This window comes from Triticum aestivum, chromosome 1A (genome assembly GCF_018294505.1).
Source record: "Triticum aestivum cultivar Chinese Spring chromosome 1A, IWGSC CS RefSeq v2.1, whole genome shotgun sequence".
In the NCBI taxonomy this organism is placed as follows: domain Eukaryota; kingdom Viridiplantae; phylum Streptophyta; class Magnoliopsida; order Poales; family Poaceae; genus Triticum; species Triticum aestivum.
Window position 1 is genome coordinate 30,456,404 of NC_057794.1, and position 9,751 is coordinate 30,466,154.

The following is a 9,751-nucleotide window of genomic DNA, read 5'->3' on the forward strand; positions in this document are numbered from 1 at the left end:
ATCACCACGCCGTCGACCTTCCCCACCACCTCCGCCATGGCCCCGAAAGCCGACAAGGGAAAGGGTGTGAAGTCGGCCGAGACGCTGCGGAAGGAGCGGGCGATCTTCACCCCCCCAGCTCGGCGTGCAGGAGCTGAGGGAGTACTTCTACCTCTTTTGGGCGACGGAGACGCGTGCGCATCCGCGCACGAGGGTACTCCCGGCCGCTGCCTCGGAGTTGGCTCCAAATGGGTACCCGTTCTTCCCGCTATTCTTCTATTGCGGGCTCTGCCCGCCCTTCTCGGAGTTCTTCTGTGATATTATGAACACATATGGCTTCCGCCTCCTTGACTTCACCGCCAACGCTGTCCTGACCATGGCGGTTTTCGCACATTTGTGCGAAAACTTTGTCGGAGTCCACCCTAGTGTAGCCCTTTTCCGCCACTACTTCATACCTCGGGTAGAGAGAGGAGAGCCGCTTGCCGGAGGGATTGCTTGGATCTCGAGAGTCGGCAAGAAGGAGGCGTACTTGGAGGGTGAGCTCCGCAGCAAATGGGAGGAGTGAGAGCGGAGTGGTGCTGGATCGTCGAGGAGAATCCGCAGCCCTTCACCGCCGTGCGCCAAACTCCAATAGTGCGCGGCAATGACTGGAGCAACGTGGCCCCAGAAGACGAGAGGTTGAAGATCGCCATCACTAGGATTCTTCGCCTCAGGCTTGCCGGGCTCACCGTAGGTGCTGTCGGGGCAGATTTCCTCCGCCGCCGCATTGCCCCCCTGCAGGAGAGGGGGAGGCCCGCCTGGGAATTCAAGAATTCGGCGGATATCATGAGGCTGCGGCCGGGCCTCAACTACAACTTCACCGTCTTGGAGTTGGACGCAATGCTCTTGGAATTATTCAAACGCGACCCCCAGCACCCATTCACACTGCCGAGGGGCGTAGTTCCTTTGTGCAATAACTCTTCGCTTGACCGGATCCGCGCCATGATGTCGTTGTGCGATTCACACGGCATCATCCCAACTTGGCAAGAGCCTGCGGATGACGTTGTGCGAGCGTTCTTCGACACCTTGAAGGAAGTGCCGGTCCGCGCTGACGAGCAGAAGAGCCTCACCCGTGACACCACCGACGAGGAGCTGCAGCTCATCGCTACTAGGGCGGAAGAGGCTGCGGTCGCAGCTGCTGCGGGTGTGTTTGGGTTTACTGTAGAGGAGGCGGAGGCTGCAGAGGCGGCAAACCTTGCCGAACGCGCGGAGTTCATGGGCGAGGAGGAGCCTGCCGGTTCCGAAGCCGAGCCGAGCGAGGCCGACGAGGAGGAGGCTGAGCCTTCAGAGAACTTGCCGCAGGCGGAGCCCCCGGCCCCGCCAAGGAGGCGCCTTCACAGGGCCGGGGACGCAGCAGGGCGGCAGCCGGCTCCACAGCCACCGAGCCGCGCAATGCGCTCTACCGTGGCAAGCAATGTTGCCGCGGGAGCGCCTCACGCAACAGCGGCAACTGGAGCGGGATCTTCCCGGGCCACTGCCACTGCCCCCGCCAAGCGGGCAAGGGATCCTACTCATCCACCTCGCCGCACCGGAGGAGGGCCGGACTTTGATCTTTCCGCGCTCAGCTCCGACGAGGAGGAAGAAGAGTGAGTTTCTTTGGTGCTCTTATAATCCTTCAATCTTGCTGTTTATATCTTGTATCTGACTTGCTCCAATCTGGACTCCTTTCTTTTCAGAACACTGGCCCAGAGAGCAGCGAAGAGGGCCAAGGCCGTGGTGATCGTCATCGAGGATGACCCCATCGTGTCAGCAGGAGGTGGTCCCGAGACCACCTTGATGGACCCGGCAATCACCCCTCAGAGCAGCCCCCAGCGCAGCCACCAGCGTAAGTTCATAGTTTAGCCTTCTGCTGTCGGGCGCGCTTGAGTGCTTTTTCCTTTGTTGATATCTTGCTTGTTGACTTGTGCAGGAGCAGAGCAGCCTCATCAGGAGCGCCCGGAGGCCGGTCTCGAAGTGCCACCTGCTTCGATTGCGCCACCAAGGGAGGAGTCCCCGGCAAGGGAGCGCTCTCCGGCAAGGGGGGACTCTCCGGCAAGGGACGGCACTGCTGATCCTGCGGCGACCGAGGCCGCAACTGAAGATCTTGGCGCAGGTAATCCACTTGCCCAGAAACTTTCCCTTGGGTTCTGCTTCTTCCATTTTTCCTTTCTTGGATTTTTTATTGATTTTCCACCCTTCTTCGTTCTTCAGACCCATCTACGGCTGAGCCAATGGAGACAGAGGGCGCCGGCGAGGAAGGTGCCGGTGCTGATGAGACCGCCGGCGAGGAGGCCGCCGGGGCTGCTGCTGCGGAAGCCGGCGAGGGGTCGGGCGATCGCACTGACGACCCTGAGGCCGCAGGAGCGTCGGGCGCTGCGCCGACCGCCGAACCCTCTGCCGCTTCTGCGGAGCCGGGCTCCGAGGAGCCCCAGCCCGGCGCCTACTTGAAGGCCGGTGACAATATCTTCATCAAGCTACCCTGGGCGTCGAGCTCCAGGGCGCCGGTCGAGGGGGAGACTTTTGACAGGGAGGTGCTCGCCTCTGCTGGACTGTCATTGGTTGACGCGCCCGGCAGCAGCAGTGGCGAGCCTGAGGAGGAGCAGCTGCTACGGAAGCTGCTGTCACTCTACCGCACCCGGCAAGCCAAGGTGGCTTCCCTGGAAGCGCTTGTCGCGAAGGCGGGAGTTGACATGGAAAAACGCGCGGAGGAGCTCCGGGGCCAAAATCAAGAAGCTCTCCGGTCCCTGGCGCAGGAGCGGGAGCGAGTCGACGAGGAGCGCACGGCCTTTCTTCTCGAGAGGGTCAAGGCTGAGGAGGAACAAAGGCTGGCTGCCGAGAAGCAGTCTGCGCGGGAAGGTGAACTAGTGCAGCGGAAGGCCAACCTCGACAGCTACGAGGAAGAGCTCGCCGATCGTGAGCGAGCACTTGGCGGGGCGCTCAAGGAGGCAAAGGACGCCGCGGCAACTGCAGAGGCTGCCAAAAAAGAGCTAGAGGAGAAGGTGGCGCAGCTGGAGGCCGATATTGGGAAGAGCGGCGAGGAGCTTGCCGCGCTCAAGCGTGAGCATGAGAAGGATGCTGCCGCCCACGGTGAGCTGCAAGGCCTTCTCGCTGAGAGGGGCAAGGAGCTCAGCGCCACCAAGGATTCCAAAGCAGACCTGGAGCTGAAGCTGGCCACGCTGACACAGACGCTGGAGGCCGCCAAGGAGCGGGAGAAGACCTTGTCGGAGAAGGTCAAGGCTGACGCGGCGCTGCTGGAGAGCATTGCAGTTACCCAGAACTCGTTGAGAGACACAGTGGAGCACTGGACCGAGGGTCTGGTGAACACTGCCGCAGTCATCAACGAGGAGCTGATGCAGCTGGGGATGGAGGACTTTGGGTATCCTTCCGACGAGAGTCTTCAACCCAGCGCTAAGCTCAACCTGTTCTTCAAGGGCGTGGCGACGGCACTCCAGCGGCTCCGGGAGAGGATCCCGAAGCAGCTGGCCGACGAGTCGCGCAAAATCTGCACCGGGGTTCTCCAGAAGGTGCTGATGAAGGTAGCCTTCCGCAATCCAGGCCTCAGCTTCACCAACGTCCTCAGGTCCTTGCCGCCTGACGCCGATCTGGATGCACTCAAGGCCCTTGTCGCACCCATTGTGGACAAGGTGAGCGAGATCAAGAGAGTCGAGGGCGGACGCGTAGATTAGGCCGCCCATTTCTTCTTTTCCCTTGTCGCTGCTAATCATGTTATGAAAACAGTCTGTTAGAGCTGCGACAAGTTATCTTGTAATATAACTTTATTTCTGTTATCAATTGCAATGTTATTTCCTCTACTAGATTCCTTCCTTTGTATGTTTTTACCCTATGCTTCTAGGGAACTTATCGGCGCAGGCGCCCGAGCCGCGAGCGCTGAGTGCGGAACTTCAGCAGCCTGCTGGCGGCGCTGCTTCCGACAAGAAACCTTGTCGCGACTAGATGCAGCACACTTAAGCTGTTGAGCGGACTCGAAACAAAGTAAGGGCGCAACTAGCCACGAGTTGGTTCCTCCGCGCACAGGTTTTCCATACAAAGCAGGGTCGTTCGAGGAAGATAACTCAAAAATTTTAAAAAGTGATTGCTCAAACTTTGGCAACTTAGCTTTTCTGTCATTTGCTTCCCGGTAAGGCAAGTCTTTGCTTGAACGACGCCTGGCCCATACCACAATCTTCTCCTTCCCCCCCGGCAAACTTGTGTGCGAGAGAACCTTCTTTTCCTTTAAAAGAAAAAGAAAGAAGAGAAAATAATAATATGGAGCTCTTCGGCTCGTTACTGCTTACCGGATGTAGGTGCTGCATAAAGTGTCAGATAATCGCATGCAAGAAAGGAACTAACACATGAAATGGACAAGCTGTGCGGAGCACATGGGGTTTTACTTATGCACAGGATCTGCGCCCGGCTTTGTACAAAGGATTACATGCAACAGCGGCAAGACTTGTACAAAAGGTGGTTGCCGGAACGGGTTCCGGCAACCGTGCCTTATGGGAAAGACTTACGAAGATGTTCTATGTTCCAGGAGTTGCTCACCGGAATGCCATCTTCGGTCTCAAGGCGGACAGCGCCAGGCCTTGTGACTCGTCTCACCTGATAAGGGCCTTCCCACTTCGGCGTCAACTTGTTGGAATTCTTGGCGGACTGAACGCGCCGAAGAACAAGGTCGCCTTCCTCGAAGCTTCTGGCTTTAACTTTGCGGCTATGATAGCGGCGCAAAGCTTGCTGGTATCGAGCAGCTCGTACAGCAGCCTGAAGATGATCTTCCTCAAGGAGCAGCGCGTCGTCTTGCCGCAGTTGTTCTTGCTCAAGCTCATCATAAGCGAGCACTCGAGGTGATCCGTATACGAGTTCCGTGGGGAGAACTGCCTCTGCTCCATAGACTAGAGCGAAAGGTTTCTGGCCAGTGGCTCGATTTGGCATCGTTCTGATCGACCAAAGAACCACCGGCAGCTCCTCGATCCAGTTCCTTCCGCGCCTGTGCAGCCTGTCGAAAGTTCTGGTCTTGAGCCCGCGCAGCACTTCAGCATTTGCCCTGTCTGCTTGACCGTTGCTTCTCGGATGAGCAACAGAAGCGAAGCAGACCTTGGCGCCAAGGTCTTGGACGTACTGCATGAAGGTGCGGCTCGCGAATTGCGTGCCGTTATCGGTGATGATCCTGTTAGGGATCCCGAAACAGCAAACAATCGACCTGAAGAACTTGACTGCTGACTGTGCTGTCACCTTCCTCACTGGCTGCACTTCCGGCGACTTTGTGAACTTGTCGATTGCGACGTATAAGTACTCAAAGCCCCCGATAGCTCGGGGGAAGGGGCCGAGGATATCGAGCCCCCAGACCGAAAATGGCCAGGATAAAGGGATCGTCTGGAGAGCTTGAGCTGGCTGGTGTATTTGTTTGGAGTGGAACTGGCACGCTTCACACTTGGTTACTTGTGCAGTTGCATCCTGGAGGGCTGTCGGCCAAAAGAAACCTTGCCGGAAAGCTTTGCCGGCAAGTGCTCTTGCGCCAATGTGGTGGCCACATATGCCTCCATGTATCTCCGCCAACAGCTTTTGTCCATCTTCCCGGCGAATACACTTCAATTTCACACCGTTGAGTCTTCTTCTATACAGTATGCTATCGACAAAATGGTACATACTTGACTGCCGGGCTACTCTTTCTGCTTCTTCTTGTTCTTCGAGAAGTTCTCCTGTCTGAAGGAAGTGGACAATCTGCTGTGCCCATGCTGGAGCTTGTGGCTCGACAACAAGGACTAAAGGCGCATCTGCTGCTGCGGGAACATCCGCTTCCACGGCAAGGACTTGTGGTCCTGCCGGAGCTTGATGTTCCCCGGCAAGCTTGCCGGAGCAAAACTTGTCGGGAGCGTCTGCTTCAACGGAACAAACCATAAGGCTTGCCGGAGCAGACTGCCCCTCAGCATCCTTGGTGTTGATCTTGGGGACTTTCTTGGCGGCGGCTTCGGGGATCTCTGCCGGAAAGTAGTCGCCGGAAACCAACTTCCTCTTCTTGCTTTGTCCAGTTGAGGGCGTTACGGATGGTTGAGTCAACTTAAGCACAAAGATCCCTGGTTCCACAGGTAACTTTAGTGCGGCGCACTTTGACAGGCCATCAGCAATATCATTCTGAGCTCTTGGGATATGCTCCATTTGTAGGCCGTCAAAGTGCTCTTCTAGCTTCCTCACTTCATCAACATATGCTTCCATCAACGGACTCTGGTAGTTCTTGTTCACTTGTCGGACGACAAGCTGTGAGTCACCCCTGACAATGAGCTTCTTGATCCCAAGGTCTGCTGCGATTCTGAGACCGGCAAGCAATCCTTCATACTCTGCAGTATTGTTGGTTGCTTGCTCTTTGGGAAAGTGCATCTGGACTATGTACTTGAGGTGCTCTCCGGTGGGTGCGACAAGCAGCACGCCTGCACCGGCGCCTTGCAGCGAGAAGGCACCATCAAAGTACATCAGCCACTCTTTGCTTGCCTCTTTGACGGGGATGCTCGTTTCTGGAATTTCTTCATCTGGGGTTGGCGTCCACTCTGCTATGAACTCTGCCAATGCTCTGCTTTGGATAGTTGAGGTGCTCTCAAACTTGAGGCCAAAGCTTGACAGTTCCAGCGCCCACTCGACAATCCTGCCCGTTGCTTCTGGATTTTGCAGTATCCTCTTCAGCGGAAAGCGAGTGACGACTGTGATCTCATGTACTTGGAAGTAATGGCGCAGCTTTCTCAAGGCCATGAGGAGGCCAAAAAGCAACTTCTGCACACCAGGGTACCTTGATCTAGCCCCTGCAGAAGAGAACTGACAAAGTAAACTGGGCGCTGCACCATTCTCCTTGGCATCTTATCATGTTCCTGCGCAAACCCATGTTTGTCGGGACCAGAGCTTGTCGACGAAGCCCCCTGCTTGCCGCTGGATGGATCTGCCGTGGTTGCTGGCTCATCATCCGCCTCCCTCTCCGCCACTAACGCAACACTAACCACTTGATTGGTTGCCGCTATATACAGCAACAACTTCTCTTGCGGCTTAGGTGCGACAAGCATTGGAGTGGAGGACAGGTATCTCTTCAAGTCCTGCAGCGCAGCCTCCGCTTCCAGAGTCCATTTCATTGGACCTGCCTTTTTCAAAATTTTGAAAAATGGCAGGGCGCGCTCGGCAGATCTAGAGATAAACCTGCTGAGAGCAGCCACGCAACCGGCAAGCCTTCGTACATCCTTTACGTGCTTTGGTGCATCGATCTGCTCAATGGCTTTGATCTTGTCGGGATTGGCTTCAATTCCCCGCTGAGACACGAAGAACCCGAGAAGCTTGCCGGAAGGGACTCCAAACACGCACTTCTCGGGGTTAAGCTTGTGGTTGATCTTGCGCAGCTTTGCAAATGTTTCGTCTAAATCTTGAATCAGGGTCACCTTGTTCTTGGACCTGGCAGCATCATGAGCTTCCTCGTCGACGTCCTTTCTTCCGCCAGCGTCCATCCCACCACTCGTTTGCTCCAACGGTGGCGGAAGTGACGTGGATGGAGCGGCTACTGCCGAAGTCCCCTACCTGGCATGCCAAAGATGTCGGGGAAACGGATCCACGAACACCTATGGGGCCGGCGGACCGGGCCCCTTTCAGTTCAGCAGGGGGCGGAGGTCGCACGAAGAGCATATCGAGGCGAGGCACATGAGCAGTTTACCCAGCTTCGGAGCTCTCCAGAGAGATAACACTCCTACTGCTGCTTGTCTGGTTGTATTATCTGGTGTTCTTGCTCTCGAGCGAGAGAGTGTGATGTTTTCTGGGCTACGAATGAATCGAAACTAACTGTCCGAACCCCCTCTACGTTGCGCATGGGCCTCCTTTTATACGCTAAAGGGGTCACCGACAGGTGGCAACGCAGAGGAGGGTAAAAACGTAAAAAGTGAGGTAGTTGATACAGTTGCTTGTACAGTACACCCTACCTAACCCTGATGGCAGGGGACAAGGGCATTAAATGCCCGTCTGAGTCGCCCGAACAGTGTAGAAAAGGACCGTTAGGGGCGCCACCGTTCGCCACGATGGCGATCTTGTCAGCTTCGCATGCCACTGTGCACCGCTGGCTGCACAGCCTCCCGCCACGCGCGCCCGGAGAGGCCCCCAGAGCGACACGTTGGTGGATGCGCTGGAGCGTGGGCGCAGAGTGGCCGCCTGCCGCGGCAAGCGCCTTGCCGCTGTTGTTATCTTGCCGGGTCCAGAAGCTCGTCGCTCACCGGGCCTCGGGGTACCTTATTTAGTCTTCCCGGCAAGCTCCTCTTGCCGGGGCCTTGTTGCCTTGCCGGAGCGCGTGGCGCGTCGCGGCAAGTTCCTTGGAGCGCCTTGGTTGGCCTTCCCGGCAAGCTCCTCTTGCCGGGGTCTTGTCTCCTTAGCTTAAATACTTTGTTCTTGGATGGCTCCAAGGGAACCTTGGGGGATCTTGGCGTTCGCCCGACAAGCCTTTGCCGCGGGGTGCTGCAACTGCCCGTGCACAAGTTCGGGGTACTAGGGTACCCCTATTCTAGTACACCGACAAGTTGTGTCCGGCCTCCCATGAATGTTGCACTCCTCGGCTTCTGTGCCTTAATAATGGCTATCTTCCATGTGTCGAGTGAATGCGAGAGGTCAGGGTGTTTTTACATTTACCACCCTAACCGGGTAGTTGAATTGTCTATTTAAACAGTCGGGGATCTTCAGATCTAGATCATACCACCTTCCCACAGCGAGTATCCATCGGAGCATGCCCGGAAAAATCCATCCCACCATGGCCGGCCACCGCAGCTCCTCCTCTCGCCCCCGTAGCCCTAAGCCAGGTAGTTGGGAGAAGTGTTCTATTCCCCATAGCCAACTAGTAGAGTTGCAGACCCAGGGGTTTCTCCCTCCTGCATACATGGTCCCCGTCCGAGCCGGACTAGCCACTTATAATGGCATGGAGCAAGCGAAAAGCTTTCCCAACCCATCCACAGGGGAGCGGGTATGCCTCGTCCCCTATTTATTGAGGGGACTCGAATTTCCAATCCATCCATTCCTTCATGGGCTCCTGAAGTTCTATGGCCTCCAGCTGCATAACTTCACTCCCGCCTCCATACTACACATCGCAAGCTACGTTGCCCTTTGTGAGCTGTTTGTGGGCTGCGAAGCTCATTTCGAGTTATGGAAGAGGCTATCTTCCTCGTGCCCCGTACATAGAAAGGGGTCAATATTTCAAGTGGGTGGGGCCGAAACATGGCGCATCGCCGGGACCGGATACCTGTCCAGTACTCCGAAGAAGACATCCGAAGACTGGCCTTCGGAGTGGTTTTATATGGAGGACGTTCCCCTTCCATACCCTATTCGGATGGGCCTTCCTGAGTTCAACAATGCCCCTTTGAAGAAACGCCATAGCTGGCGCCCTCGGAGCCCCCGGGAGGAAGATAACAGAGAGGTCCTTTGCCTGATGAGCCGGATAAAGATACTGGCCGAATCAGGACTGACAACAATCGAGGTCATGTCAATATGTATAATGCGGGGGGTGCAGCCACTTCAATATCGGGGACAACCCATGTGGCACTTCAATGGAGAAAACGATGCCACCCGCTGTGGCCGTAAAGGTCCGGACTCCACCGCCGCTCTGGCAAAAATACTGTCCGATTTATATAAGGGAGAGAAAGAGGAGTTCGTCCGTATTAAGCCGCGGGATGGATTCTCCATGTACAACCCCCCAAACTGGGTGAGCTGCTGCTTTTTACTCCAAACCTTCCCGCTTTCTTTGTCATAAATATTT